The sequence below is a fragment of the Ambystoma mexicanum genome, chromosome 13, assembly GCF_040938575.1.
Source record: "Ambystoma mexicanum isolate Mex_15411 chromosome 13, UKY_AmexF1_1, whole genome shotgun sequence".
NCBI classification, from domain to species: Eukaryota; Metazoa; Chordata; class Amphibia; order Caudata; family Ambystomatidae; genus Ambystoma; species Ambystoma mexicanum.
In genome coordinates this window covers 83628071-83642379 of record NC_090938.1, presented here as the reverse complement: position 1 = coordinate 83642379, position 14309 = coordinate 83628071, and the positions used below count along the sequence as shown (strand labels likewise).

The following is a 14309-nucleotide window of genomic DNA, read 5'->3' as shown; positions in this document are numbered from 1 at the left end:
GAGTTTTCAAGGTGAATTACAGTTCAATGATAGGAAATCTATTGGAATTATACATGTCGCAAAAAAAGGTGTAGAGTTACTGTCATGGAGCGATCAGGCATAATTAAAGAGACGACTTGAGGCAGCTCACCCAGAACAAGTACTTTCGGTGAAGGGCGTAGAGAATGAGAATGTTCAGGTGGAGAGAAAATTTAAAAGGATTTGTACATAAAATCCGTTTGAGGAGAGATGCCATGCCTAAAACTGTGAAACTTTGCACCATTCCTTTGGCACTCAAAGAAGATGTGGAGAAAGAGTTGAAGAAAATGGAGTTGGATGGAGTGATTGAGACGATAGATGCATCTGAATGGGTCAGTCCAATAGTAGTAGTCAAAAAATCCAATGGGTTCTTAAGATTATGGGCCTCATTACGAGTTGGACGCAAAGGGATACCGGGCACCGGTAAGGACACCGGTGCCGGTAATCCCTTTGCGCCCTATTCCGAGTTCCCTTAGCGGGCCCCTTCCTTAACGCCTGGTTTTATCAGGCGTTAAGGACGGGACCCATTAAGGGACTTTAGACCTAATAACGGTACCGCAATTTGCGGTACCGTTATTAGCGCCTTCCCATTGAGCCCTATGGGGGCTCAATTGGGAATCGGGAATGGCTTTTACAATGGGGACTTACCGGTTGTCATAAATCACCAAAGTATCAACTGAAAAGGATACAGTAACCACAAAAGGATACAATTTGGTAGGGCTTTTCCGGATCCTATCTTCACACGACTTGATTGTAGGCAGGTCAAATTAGACCTTCCAAATGATACAACTCTCTGACTGAATAAAACAGGCAGAGAGATGGATCACTGGAAAGGGCGTGGGAGTTGTACAGGAAGTATGCCTAGAATAGATAAGTATCGTAAGACACTGTCCCAAGTTAAATACTAAGAAACACAGAATTGGGATTAATTCAGACACTGACCTTAAGGCTAAACTGAAGAATTCCAGGACAGTTTCTTGAAGAGTCCCAAGAGTTGAACAATGACAAAGGAAGGGAAGATTAGTAAGGGAGACTTATCCCGAACGGCACGAGGCTCTCGCTAGATACCGGGTTGGTGCACCACAGGATAGCGTCCAATGTACTGTGCACATTCACATTCCAATAGTTCATGAAATACTTCCTTTCCCACAAAGAACAAAATAAGAATCTCACCTGTTGACTGTCAGAGGTACCAAAAGTTCGAAGTAGTTCAGAAAAACACGTGCAGGATTGCACGCGACAGCATACACGCAGCCAAGCCAGCCGCGCTTGTAGACAGCGTTTCCGCGTGAAGAATTAGAAACGCGAACAGGATTCACGCAGCCCTGGACAGCCGCGCTTGAAGACAGCGTCCGCGTGGAGATTTGGCACGCGAACTGGATTCACGCAGCTCAAGACAGCCGCGCTTGCAGACAGCGTCCGCGTGGAGATTTGGCACGCGAACTGGATTCACGCAGCTCAGGACAGCCGCGCTAGCAGACAGCGTCCGCGTGGAGATTTGGCACGCAAACAGGATTCACGCAGCTCAGGACAGCCGCGTTTGCAGACAGCGTCCGCGTGGAGATTTGGCACGCGAACAGGATTCACGCAGCTCAGGACAGCCGCGCTTGCAGACAGCGTCCGTGTGGAGATTTGGCACGCGAACAGGATTCACGCAGCTCAGGACAGCCGCGCTTGCAGACAGCGTCCGCGTGGAGATTTGGCACACGAACAGGATACACGCAACCCAGGAATTAGCGTGTGGAGGAAAGCAAGCTCAAATTAGGCCAAAGAAGTTTGCTGAAAGGAATGCGAGAACGCAGGTCCGGAGTTCAGCTACAAACGCCAAAATTGACTTAATCAGAAGCAGCGAATGGAGTTTCCACGGTGCATATGTACGCACTGCCGTGATAGACATGACGGACCTAAGTCACGTGAAAATTAACGACGTGAAAAATGCAGACGTCGCTTTCCGGGCAATGTATCGAACAACCTCCATTTTGAGTAAAAAGGTCTACTGGTTCTATGGGCGTAACTCATCTTGTATGGAGAAGTTGTTCTTGATCCAGAGGTATGTCCGGCAGGCATGACAGTGCCACCCCCCAAAGGAGCAGCTTCTCCCCTTTTCGAGTGGAATCGCCTTAATAAAGCAGGAGCATGAATGTTCGACAGAGGTTCCCAGGATCTATCCTCGGGACCATAACCTTTCCAATCTACCAGATAAAATGGTTTTCCAGACCGCAACCTCATGTCCAGAATGTCATGCACTTCATATTCGTCTGACCCTTTCACTGAAATAGCAACAGGCCGTATAGGTAATCTAGTAGCATTCGAACACGGTTTGATGAGCGATACGTGGAAAACGGGATGCACTCGCCACCGTTGTGGCAAAGCCAGACGGACAGCGCCGGATTTATAACTTGGAGAACTTCATATGGCCCAATGTATTTAGGCAACAATTTCCTTTTGCCGGGTATTCTCAAGTTTTTTGTGGACAGCCATACCTTCATTCCTGCTTTGTAGACAGGTGCAGGAATTCTATGAGCGTTGGCATAGTACTTGTCTCGTTTTTTAGCTTGTTCCAATTGCTGCTCAACTTTCTTCTGTAGACTTTTAAGATCCCTAAAAGTATGTCCTGCTGCAGGAGTATCCAAAGACAAACTGGAGTCAAAAGGAAAGGAACGTGGGTGTTGCCCATACAAAGCATAGAAAGGTGAAGTACCTATAGCACTATGATAGGAATTGTTATAGGCGAACTCTGCTGCCGGCAGAACATTGAGCCAATCTGACTGAAACTGCAAGCTCAAACATCGCAGATATTGTTCCATAGTGCTATTGACTCTCTCAGTCTGTCCATCCGTTTGAGGGTGATAAGCACTAGACAACCTGTCATCAATTAATAATGCCGAATTTAGTGCCTTCCAAAAACGTGACGCAAATTGTGATCCCCTGTCAGTGATGATCACTGAAGGTAGACCAAAAAACCGGAATATATGCCGGATGAATAGATCAGCCAGACCAGCAGCTGTTGGTACACCAATACAGGGAATGAAAAGCGCCAATTTTGTAAAGTAGTCCACCACCACCCATATGGTATCGTAGCCTTTATTTCTTGGAAGTTCAACCACAAAATCCATTGATATCATGTCCCATGTTTTTTTGGGAACTGGTAGAGACTGGAGTAAACCCACTGGTTTGCCAGGAGTAGTCTTGCATTGACTGCATACCGAACATGTTGAAACATAATTTATAACATCTTGTGTTATAGACGGCCACCAACACCATCTTTTCAATAGCTCTAGAGTCTTCTTCTGTCCAGGATGGGCGGCAATCAAAGAATCATGACCCCAACTGAGGGCTTTTTTCTGAATGGTATCAGTTGGTAGATAGAGTACTCCTTTTTTAAAAGGCAAACCATTGTATAAATCAATGTTCAATTCTTGGATCAATTGTGGATTTAGTTTCACCCACTCCTGTAAGTCGTTTTTTAGAGAAGGTTGTGCAGAACAACTACATATCACGTGATCTGCCAACAGCTTATTTTGTACCGATGATTCTTCTTTCACCTCTTCACCGATGCGAGACAAAGCATCAGATTTGACATGTTGTCTGGCAGGGCGATAAGTAATTTGAAAATCGTATTGAGCAAAGAAAACATGCCATCTGGCCTGTCTAGCTGTGAGACATTTCATAGTTTTAAATGACTGAAGATTTCTATGATCGGAATACACCATCACCTGATGTTTGGCCCCAAGAAGATGATGTCTCCACTCTCGGAAAGCATCTTTGATTGCAAGTAACTCACGCTCAGTGACAGTATAGTTCTGTTTATAAGGGGTAAGTTTACGTGAGAAGAAAGCAACTGGATGCTCCTCCTTAGTTTCTGCACAAACCTGCGAGAGTACCGCTCCTGTAGCGACACTGGATGCGTCTGCTTCAACGATAAACTGACCATCCGGATCAGGATGCTGAAGTACAGGTGCAGTTGTAAATGCTTCTTTTAACTTCTCAAAGGAAGCTTGAGCATTCTGGTTCCAACAGAATGGAATTTTAGAGCTAGTTAAAGCTGTCAATGGGGCCACTGTTTTGGAGAAAGAACCAATAAATCTGCGATAAAAATTCACAAATCCTAGAAATGACTGTAATGACTTGACATTGTGTGGGATAGGCCAATTCAATATGGCTTTCACTTTAGAACGACTCATTCGAACACCATGATTGTTAATGTCGTAACCCAGAAATTCCACTTCTTGTGTATGAAAAACACATTTCTCGACTTTAACAAAAAGTTTATTCTCTCTCAGTCTTTGTAAGACAGCTGAGACGTGTTTAACATGTTCTGGAAAGGATGATGAATATATCAAAATGTCATCCAAGAAAATCACCACGAATTGATCCATCATATCTTTGAAGATATTGTTCATGAAGAACTGAAATGTGGCGGGAGCGTTACAAAGACCAAAAGGCATCACTAAATATTCGTAAAGGCTGTACCGCGTCTTAAAAGCGGTCTTCCATTCGTCTCCTTCACGAATGCGAACCAGATTGTAAGCGCCGCGCAAATCCAATTTAGAGAAATACTTGGAAGTTCCTAATTGGTCTAACAGGACATTAATCAATGGTAAAGAATCAACTGATTCTTTATGGTGATGTCATTAATAGCCCTGTAATCAATGCAAGGCCTTAGGTCTCCTTCCTTCTTTGGAACAAAGAATAAAGGAGAAGCAGCCGGCGATTGAGATGGCCGTATGAATCCCATATCCAGAGCTTTATCGATATATTCTTTCAAGACAGCATCTTCTTTGAGAGTCAAAGAATAAACTCGACCAGTAGGAATTTTAGCTCCAGGAATCAATTCAATTGGACAATCATATTGCCTATGTGGAGGAAGCTGTTCTGCCTGACCTTTGTCAAACACATCGGCAAAATCTGCATATTCACTTGGTATATGCGTACCTTTCTGATGTATCACATTGATAGCAGAGATTCCCTCAATAGAGGCCAACATATGTGATTTATTTGATACCACCTGACTGGTAAAGCAATGTTCGTTACAAAAAACTGAAGGATATTGGATCAATCCCGTAATCCAGTCTATGGCGGGATTATGAAGAGTCAACCAATTGAGTCCAAGTATTATTTGGTATTGAGGAGCCGCAATGACATCGAAGACTATTTCCTCCGAATGACCATTTGATAAAGTCATCTGAATAGGTACAGTCTCCTGAGTTACCATACCGGAAATCAAGATTGATCCATCCACTGTATTAACAGTTTCAGGTTTGTTCTTGTCTATAAGGGGTATAGAACATTTCTTGGCATATGTGATATCAATGTAATTATTAGTGGCTCCCGAGTCAACCATAGCATTGGAAGCCAAGTCTTGATCATTGAAACGTAACATCATCTCAACAGCTATCGGAGCATGAGCTGGAAATGTAATGGAGTCCGATGTAACACTCGACACAGGGACTCCTGCTACTGTCGAGTTTTGGCGTTTCCCGAAGGCTTTTTTGGTCTTTTAGGACATGCCGCCAATAAATGCTCGGAGGAACCGCAATACATACATAAGTTATTTCTCTTTCGGTTTTCTCTTTCGGCTTTAGACAACCGGCCTCTCACCGCGCCAATTTGCATTGGTTCAGGATCATTCAAAGAATGTGCCGGTGTATCAGAACGAACTGGTGCCGGAAGAAAAGGTTTTTTCTCTCCTTTGCGGGCATTTCTTCGGGCATCAATTTGTAAAATTAAATCAAGAAATTCTGAAAAACCTGTAGGAACCACTGGAACCGTGGACAAAGCGTCCTTGAGTTCTTCTGAAAGACCCTTGTAGAAAACAGCCGTCTTCTTGTCTTCCGGCCATCGGGTTTCGGCCGTTAATTGGTTAAATCGCGCAATGTAAACCAACAGAGGTTGAGTACCTTGTTGTAAATTCAACAACTCCAGATCTGTGGCTTGAGTAGCATAGCGCATATCAAAGACTTTGTTCATAGCCGCCAGAAGATCATCGCATTCGTACAACAAGGGGCTATTTGACTCCAATAAAGGATTTGCCCAAGCAGCAGCTGTACCCCCCAAATGAGAAAGCACGAATGCTGCTTTAGTAGTAAGATCAGGAAATGAATTAAGCCGGCAAAGGAAATGAAGTCGGCACTGATTAACAAAGGTTCTATAGGTTTTAGGATCACCTGTGAACCTTTCCGGAGGAGCCAAGGGAAATTGATGCCGTAGCATATCCTGTGCCGTAATCATTTAATTTCTCAAGTCAGAAATTAACTGAGTCAAAACAGTTATAGGATCCGTACCCTCCATGGCTTCTGATTCTGTCATAAATCACCAAAGTATCAACTGAAAAGGATACAGTAACCACAAAAGGATACAATTTGGTAGGGCTTTTCCGGATCCTATCTTCACACTACTTGATTGTAGGCAGGTCAAATTAGACCTTCCAAATGATACAACTCTCTGACTGAATAAAACAGGCAGAGAGATGGATCACTGGAAAGGGCGTGGGAGTTGTACAGGAAGTATGCCTAGAATAGATAAGTATCGTACGACACTGTCCCAAGTTAAATACTAAGAAACACAGAATTGGGATTAATTCAGACACTGACCTTAAGGCTAAACTGAAGAATTCCAGGACAGTTTCTTGAACAGTCCCAAGAGTTGTACAATGACAAAGGAAGGGAAGATTAGTAAGGGAGACTTATCCCGAACGGCACAAGGCTCTCGCTAGATACCGGGTTGGTGCACCACAGGATAGCGTCCAATGTACTGTGCACATTCACATTCCAATAGTTCATGAAATACTTCCTTTCCCACAAAGAACAAAATAATAATCTCACCTGTTGACTGTCACAGGTACCAAAAGTTCGAAGTAGTTCAGAAAAACACGTGCAGGATTGCACGCGACAGCATACACGCAGCCAAGCCAGCCGCGCTTGTAGACAGCGTTTCCGCGTGAAGAATTAGACACGCGAACAGGATTCAGGCAGCCCTGGACAGCCGCGCTTGAAGACAGCGTCCGCGTGGAGATTTGGCACGCGAACTGGATTCACGCAGCTCAAGACAGCCGCGCTTGCAGACAGCGTCCACGTGGAGATTTGGCACGCAAACTGGATTCACCCAGCTCAGGACAGCCGCGCTAGCAGACAGCGTCCGCGTGGAGATTTGGCACGCGAACAGGATTCACGCAGCTCAGGACAGCCGCGTGTGCAGACAGCGTCCGCGTGGAGATTTGGCACACAAACAGGATTCACGCAGCTCAGGACAGCCGTGCTTGCAGACAGCGTCCGCGTGGAGATTTGGCACGCGAACAGGATTCACGCAGCTCAGGACAGCCGCGCTTGCAGACAGCGTCCGCGTGGAGATTTGGCACGCGAACAGGATTCACGCAGCTCAGGACAGCCACGCTTGCAGACAGCGTCTGCGTGGAGATTTGGCACGCAAACAGGATACACGCAACCTAGGAATTAGCGTGTGGAGGAAAGCAAGCTCAGATTAGGCCAAAGAAGTTTGCTGAAAGGAATGCGAGAACGCAGGTCCGGAGTTCAGCTACAAACGCCAAAATTGACTTAATCAGAAGCAGCGAATGGAGTTTCCACGCTGCTTATGTACGCTCTGCCGTGATAGACGTGACGGACCTAAGTCACGTGAAAATTAACGACGTGAAAAATGCAGACGTCGTTTTCCGGGCAATGTATCGAACAACCTCCATTTTGAGTAAAAAGGTCTACTGGTTCTATGGGCGTAACTCATCTTGTATGGAGAAGTTGTTCTTGATCCAGAGGTATGTCCGGCAGGCATGACACCGGTCCTGCAAAGGTCGGAATAGACCGGTAAGTCCCCATTGAACCAGGGCGGACTTGGTACCGGTTTTGGAGGTAGTCATGGCGCTAATAGCGCCATGATTACCACCATACTCAGAATGAGGCCCTATGTATTGACCTTAGACACTTAAACAGCATGGTGGTAGCAGATACATTTCTGCTACCAAGAATAGACGATTTGTTGGTGGTGGTGGCTGGATCCAAAGTGTTCTCTTTTCTAGACCTCAAATCAGCCTATCATCAAGTTGAATCACATCCAGAATCTAGAGATCTTATGGCTTTTATCACTCCCATTGGTTTATATAGGTGTATACGCATGCCTTTTGGGCAAGTCTCGGCGGCGAGTGTTTTTCAAAGCATCATGCCTAGACCTCTGGGAGGTGAGAATGGAGTAATGTGTTATCAGGACGATGTGTTGGTGTGTGGAAACAATGAACAATATATCTAAAGGGCGCCTGGCAGGGTCCTCATATGCCCAGGAGGGTACATATATGAATATCACAAAGAATCAGGATGTGAGATCACCATACAGCTATACAGTTTTGGAACCATTTATTTTAATCTCAAAACAATTTTTTCACAAATAATGTTTAGGTATTTACATTACTTTCGATAAGCACGAAAGTGACACAGACAAGTTTGGTATTATAAAAAAGGGGGGTACAAATGTGTACCAACCTCTGGAATATAGAAGTAACATTCCCAACAAGATGCACAAGTGAATACAACAATTAGGTGAAACAGAATATGAGAAAGTGCTGCCCGGGACTACTTTTAGTCCAGGGGTATCTAATAGGCAGTGTACACAACACTATATATACAACATACAACAAGGGTTAAACAGATGTGTCACAGATCATCTTATACTGAACATGATGAGCGTCTCAAAAGAGTTTTGAGTATTTTGAAGGAAGCAGGTCTTACTGTTGCAATGGAGAAATGTACATTTAAGGCTAATAAAGTTGAGTATTAAGGTCATGAAATTTCAGGAGAAAGTGTTAAACCTAAAGAAGAAGCTATTGAAGCTATTAAGAGAATGGAGGCTCCCAAATCAAAAGGATATATACTGTCATTTTTGGGTGTTGTAGAATTTTATGGAAAATTCATTAAGGGTTTGTCTCAAATGTCACGGAACATGAGGATGTTTCCCCCGGAAAGGGGTTGTGTTTAAGTGTAATGAGGAATGCAGGAGGGAATTTTAGCAGATAAAGTCATCTATTGTTAATGCAAACATTCTTAACATTTTTGAAGAAGGGAAACGCACGTTAGTTTTTGTGGATGCTAGCGATTATGGCATAGGTGCTGTCCTCATGCAGGAGGATGGTATGGGATTGCACACAATAGCGTTTGCTTCTAGATCATTGAAAGAACTAGAGACAAGATATTCTGTTGAGGAGAAGGAAGCATTAGCATGCGTTTGGGGCATTGAGAAATGTAAAAGATTTTTGTGGGGCAGAGAATTTACAATTTATACAGATCACAAATCATTAGTTGGAATATTTACCAAAGTGGGTTGGAGGGAGTTTCAAGGCGGAACATGAAGTGGGTAACTGCTTCACAAGGTTTACAGTTTTCAATGCTCCATGTATGTGGTCAAAGTAATGTGGTTGCGGATGCTTTGTCTAGGTCGGTGGAGAAAGAACCACAGATTGGTTGAGTCGAACTGGTGTTCGGATGATATGGCAGACATTTTTCAAGTCCATGAGACGCTGAAGAAGAATGACTGGGACATGGCTTGTGTGGAAGATATGGTTTATCAAAATATCTTGTCATTAGTGAGGAGTGGTAAAGTGAAAAGTTACAAAGATGATTTGTGTGGTTATGCCAAAGTAAAGGATGAACTGTGTGTTCAGAATAATTAGCTGTATAGGGGTCATCAGATGGTAGTTCCAATGAAAATAAGGAAATCTGTGGTAGATTTAGCCATTTAGGTGTCGCAAGAACAAAATGTTTGGTGAGAACAGAATTTTGGTGGCCAGGAGTGGACAAATATACAGAAGAATAAGTCATGGGTTGCATGGAATGTGTAGAGGGTGATAAAGGACTCAGAGTCCAGAAGGTACCAATGGTTGTGCGTGAATGTCCCAAGGAACCATGGAATGTAGTCGCGTTAGACTTGTTGGGTCCATTAAATGTTGGAGGAGGGAGAGACAACTACTTGTTGGTAGTTGTAGATTTGTTGTCAAAGTGGCCTGAGGTTTGTGTGCTTAGAGATATATCTAGCAGCAGTATTGTCAAATTCCTTAAGCAAGTATTTTGGAGGGAAGGATTTCCTAAAAAATGTCTGTCGGACAATGGATCACAACTTGTGTCTAAAGAGTTCAGAGAGTTTCTTGACAAGTATGGAATAGAACAGTCAAACCACATCCTTATATCATCCCCAGAGGAACGGTTGCATTGAACGATTTTAATAGAACGCTCATGGAGGCGGTCAGAATTGCTGTATCTACAGGTGGTGATTGGGTAAGGACTGTAATGGAGAGAACCTTCCAATACAGATTGGCTCCACACAGCGTGACAGGAGTATCTCCGTTCGAGGTGTTGCGAGGAAGAAAGCCCAACTCGCATATCTGTCCTGGGTGGATGGGGAGAGCCAGGAATGTAAATGTAGATCTGGAAAAAGTAAGAGAGAGAATTGCCGATTCTGGTGCCAAGGCCAAAGTGAGGTATGATGAGAGAAATTGCTGCAGAGATTTCAAGGTTAAAGAAGGTGAATGGGTGAAAATCAAATTAGCTACCAAAGTAAGAAAGGGAGCCTCAAGATTTTCTGAACCTAGACAGGTGGTAAAAAATGTAGGTTCCTCTGTGTTGGTTAAAGGCGGTAGCATATGGAATAAAGAGAGAGTGGCAGTATTTAGGAGGGATGGAGGAAAGATTGTGAGAGTGTGATTTCTAATGTGTTCAGGTTCCACAGGGATGAGAGAAAAATGTTGAGTGTGATAAGTTATTTTTCATTCAGAATTTCAGATTTCAGTCATTTTTATATCACATGCTTTTATGATTATTAAGGAGAGGAGATGTTAGGAATGATAAGTTATTGTGATAAGTTATTATCTGTCATTCATTCTCTTGCTTACCATTAACTACAACACTATACAAATATATGTATTTCTTATCTTGTAAATAGCTCTTATGATGATTAGTTCTTGCTATTAACCTTTGTTATGATCCTGGTCACATGGCAACCATGGAACTACTGTAACATCATATGATTCTGTGAGGGAATGTACAGGAGATGAGAAGCAGTTGCTGATGAGAAGGGAGCAGCTGATGCCTCTTAGCTGGGGGTCGTTTCTATACATATGATCTTAATAAAGGATTAGATCATTCACAAGCAACGTGTCTGGAAACTCATTCTTAACAGGTAGGCACCATGTATTTTGACTTTTATTGTACTCTCGCATCTGTGTGTGCTGCCGCCCTGCAACATGGGGTAGGCACCATGTATTTTGACTTTTATTGGACTCTCGTATCTGTGTGTCGCTGCCGCCCTGCGACATGGGGTAGGCACCATGTTCATGCTCCTTGAATTGACTCTTGCATCTGTGTGTGCTGCCGCCCTGCAACATGGGGTAGGCACCATGTTTATGCTCCTTGATTGGACTCTTGCATCTGTGTGTGCTGCCGACCTGTGACATGGGGTCTAGTTTAATGGATTTGCTCACCACGTACCTCTTCTTTGCACTTTGCTTATGATGTATTACCGTGCACTTGCCACATTACTGTATTTCACCCCTTACGCTTCCTAATCTTTAACCGAAGCACTGTAACCAATCTCTTAAGTCTAAGGGCCTAGATACCTCTGGGTTTTGTGCGTTATACCAATAAACAAACAAACAAATAAAACATGTATGCTTTTCTTCATCTCTGCTGGTTATTTGCCGATTATTGAGTCCAAGAGCAGCCTTTTTGGGGAAATGGCCAATGTTTCTCTTTTTGTTGAGTTGGAACAGGAGAAGACATCCTTCCGCAATGAGGGACGTTTTTATGGAATTGGCCAAATGGTAAGCGAGGAAATATGTTCTGTATAAGATAAGCCAAGATGAGCTATCTTCCAAACACTAAACACACTTGACATCTGTCACCAGTTAAATACCCTTCAGCTTCTGTAATTTCTTGAACCAGTCCAACATGGCTTGAGAGGAGCCAAGACTAGGACGGCCATCAACTCTGTATTTGTGAAGCGAGACACCGTTATTCAAGGGTACTACTTTATACAGCTGCCCAGGACGCTGACATCAACCATCTGGAATCATTCCGCTCTTTTCTCCTTGTCTATTATTTGTAAATCCATAAAGAAACCCTTTGAAATCTTTCTGTTTTCCAGATATGATCGATGTTAGGTTGTAGGAGCCAAGTCAATTAATCATTTCTTGTCATAGGTTTTGGACAGTTTTTCTCTTTGACTGAAGCTTAAGAGAATACAAGATTTTCTACTAGAGCATCCGCTGAGCGCCGTGATTCTATTTTCTTACATGACCAGCCTTATATAGACAAAGATAAAGCTAAAAGGCTCTTGACCTAGCACCAGTTCATTTGGAACCTCCCTAGGGTTGACATCATTAAATAGGTTATGCACATGGCAGTTCAGCATGAATTGATACTATTTAAAGAGGATGTGGATTGTCTGTCCGCAAACGTTTTGTGTGTGGGTGGACTGCCTGCAGTGTAACTGCTTGGGCCCCCGTTTCGACCGTTCATTTAAAACGGGGGCCAAAGCAATTTTTGTCCATGCCGCCAATGTTATGGATGCAGGGGACAGCCCTGCAACCCCAGAGGTCAAAGATACCGTACATGGGGAGCGGGGGTCACCTCTGTAACACACGCTCTTCATGTTTGCCATTTTTGGACCCAAATGGTAGAGAACGAATTTGGTCGAATCTGCATTCGTTAAAATTCTTTTAGATCAATTTGGGTAATACCTATCAAGAGACTGTTACCTCTACTTATGTAAGGTGGAAACCTGACAGTGACTGGATAACGTTCTGAGTAAAATGGGATATGTGCTTGGTAATATCCTGTTAGTACTTAGTTTATAGCACAAGTATTATTCCTTCTTTTTTTTCTTAGTGGAGTGTGCAATCACAAATCGCCCCACCAGCAATTGGGCAAATATAGAACATGTATTGACTTATAACTCATTACTTTAAACTAACTTCTGTAAAGATGAAACATGGTTGTCGAACATTTAACAGGATAAGCAATACGGAAACAGGTACACACCTCTACAGATCCAACTCCTGTCTCCATCATTGTAAACCCGACCATTAACCTACAAAGTAAAACTATCCCACAGTGCGCACAATGATTGTTAAAAAGGTCTAATAAAAATGTGCTCCAGTTGGCAATGGGTCGAGAAGATGAATGGATAAAGAGAAAATTCCATGCTTCCACCATCTGTATAATCTGTAGGATATTGAATAGACGATTTGGAATAATGTTATCTATAGGGACTACACCTTTTATGACAGTCCCCACTGATGTTAATGCAGAACGGAGAAATTTGCTATATGGCATGCGCTGCTTAAGACACCACGTGCGGGACCGGGCAAATCTGATCAAGGGTAACATTGCTGTCAACTAATAATGGTCCTCTGCCATTAAATTCATAGACCTGGGTTTTATAATTACCTCTCGCTTTAGTTCAAGGTAAAGTGCTTGGCACATAAATTTATGGATTTACCGTTATTGGAAACAAGTGGATGATTAACTAGGGATGATAAAGGGAAAGGTAAACACTATAGGATGAGCAAAGTGTTGGATCAAGGCACATGTTGCTGACCTAGGCATCCTGGTTCAAACAACAGCAGAGGACTAGGAATATATAAGCAAAGGGAATACTAAAGGAGGGAGACTTGGGGATTTCCTCGCAAATGAAAAAGGATAACAAGATAAATGGGTGAAAAATGTATAGCAGAATTGATTACTAATGATTAATACCCAAATTTAACTTCAAGGGGAAATCATTTATCAGGGGCTCATTTGACTCTTCTTGAACATAAGTTCTGGAGTTGGTTCAAATGCTTATGATTTACTTCTGCCTTTTTGAGAACAGTTCATGCACTGTCAAATGATAATGCACCTGCGGGTGTTCATTTGGACGAGGCGGATCAATCCTGGGGTATTAGGTGAGTTTATGTAACACTTTCATCTTTATCATACTGTCTCGCCGCCAGTTTTCTTCCCAGCCATTCTGCTCATAAAAAATAGACTCTAGGTGTCAACATTTTTCTCTAGTATTGCAATGCCAGAAATTAGATTTAAGGTACTGAAGGCAGCATCTTATCGGTCTTCAAATAAAGGGAACACTTTGAGTTGAAAATGGGCCCAGCCACCTATTGACCAGCCCATGCACTCTGGCTTAAACAAAGCCAGGGGGCAAGCCATGTTGCAACTGTAAGGGATAGTGGAATTGCTCACAGTTTGCAAACACACCATGATAAGTATGGACGATGGACTCTTTTCTTCCGCTCACTACATCCT

At 43.2% G+C, this 14309-nt stretch overlaps 1 protein-coding gene across 1 annotated transcript in view; it reads right to left on the bottom strand.

Moving 5' to 3' along the window:
- WNT2B (Wnt family member 2B) overlaps positions 1-14309 on the bottom strand; it is a 255201-nt gene that overhangs the window by 63330 nt on the left and 177562 nt on the right. The gene's annotated exons all lie outside the window — the stretch shown is intronic.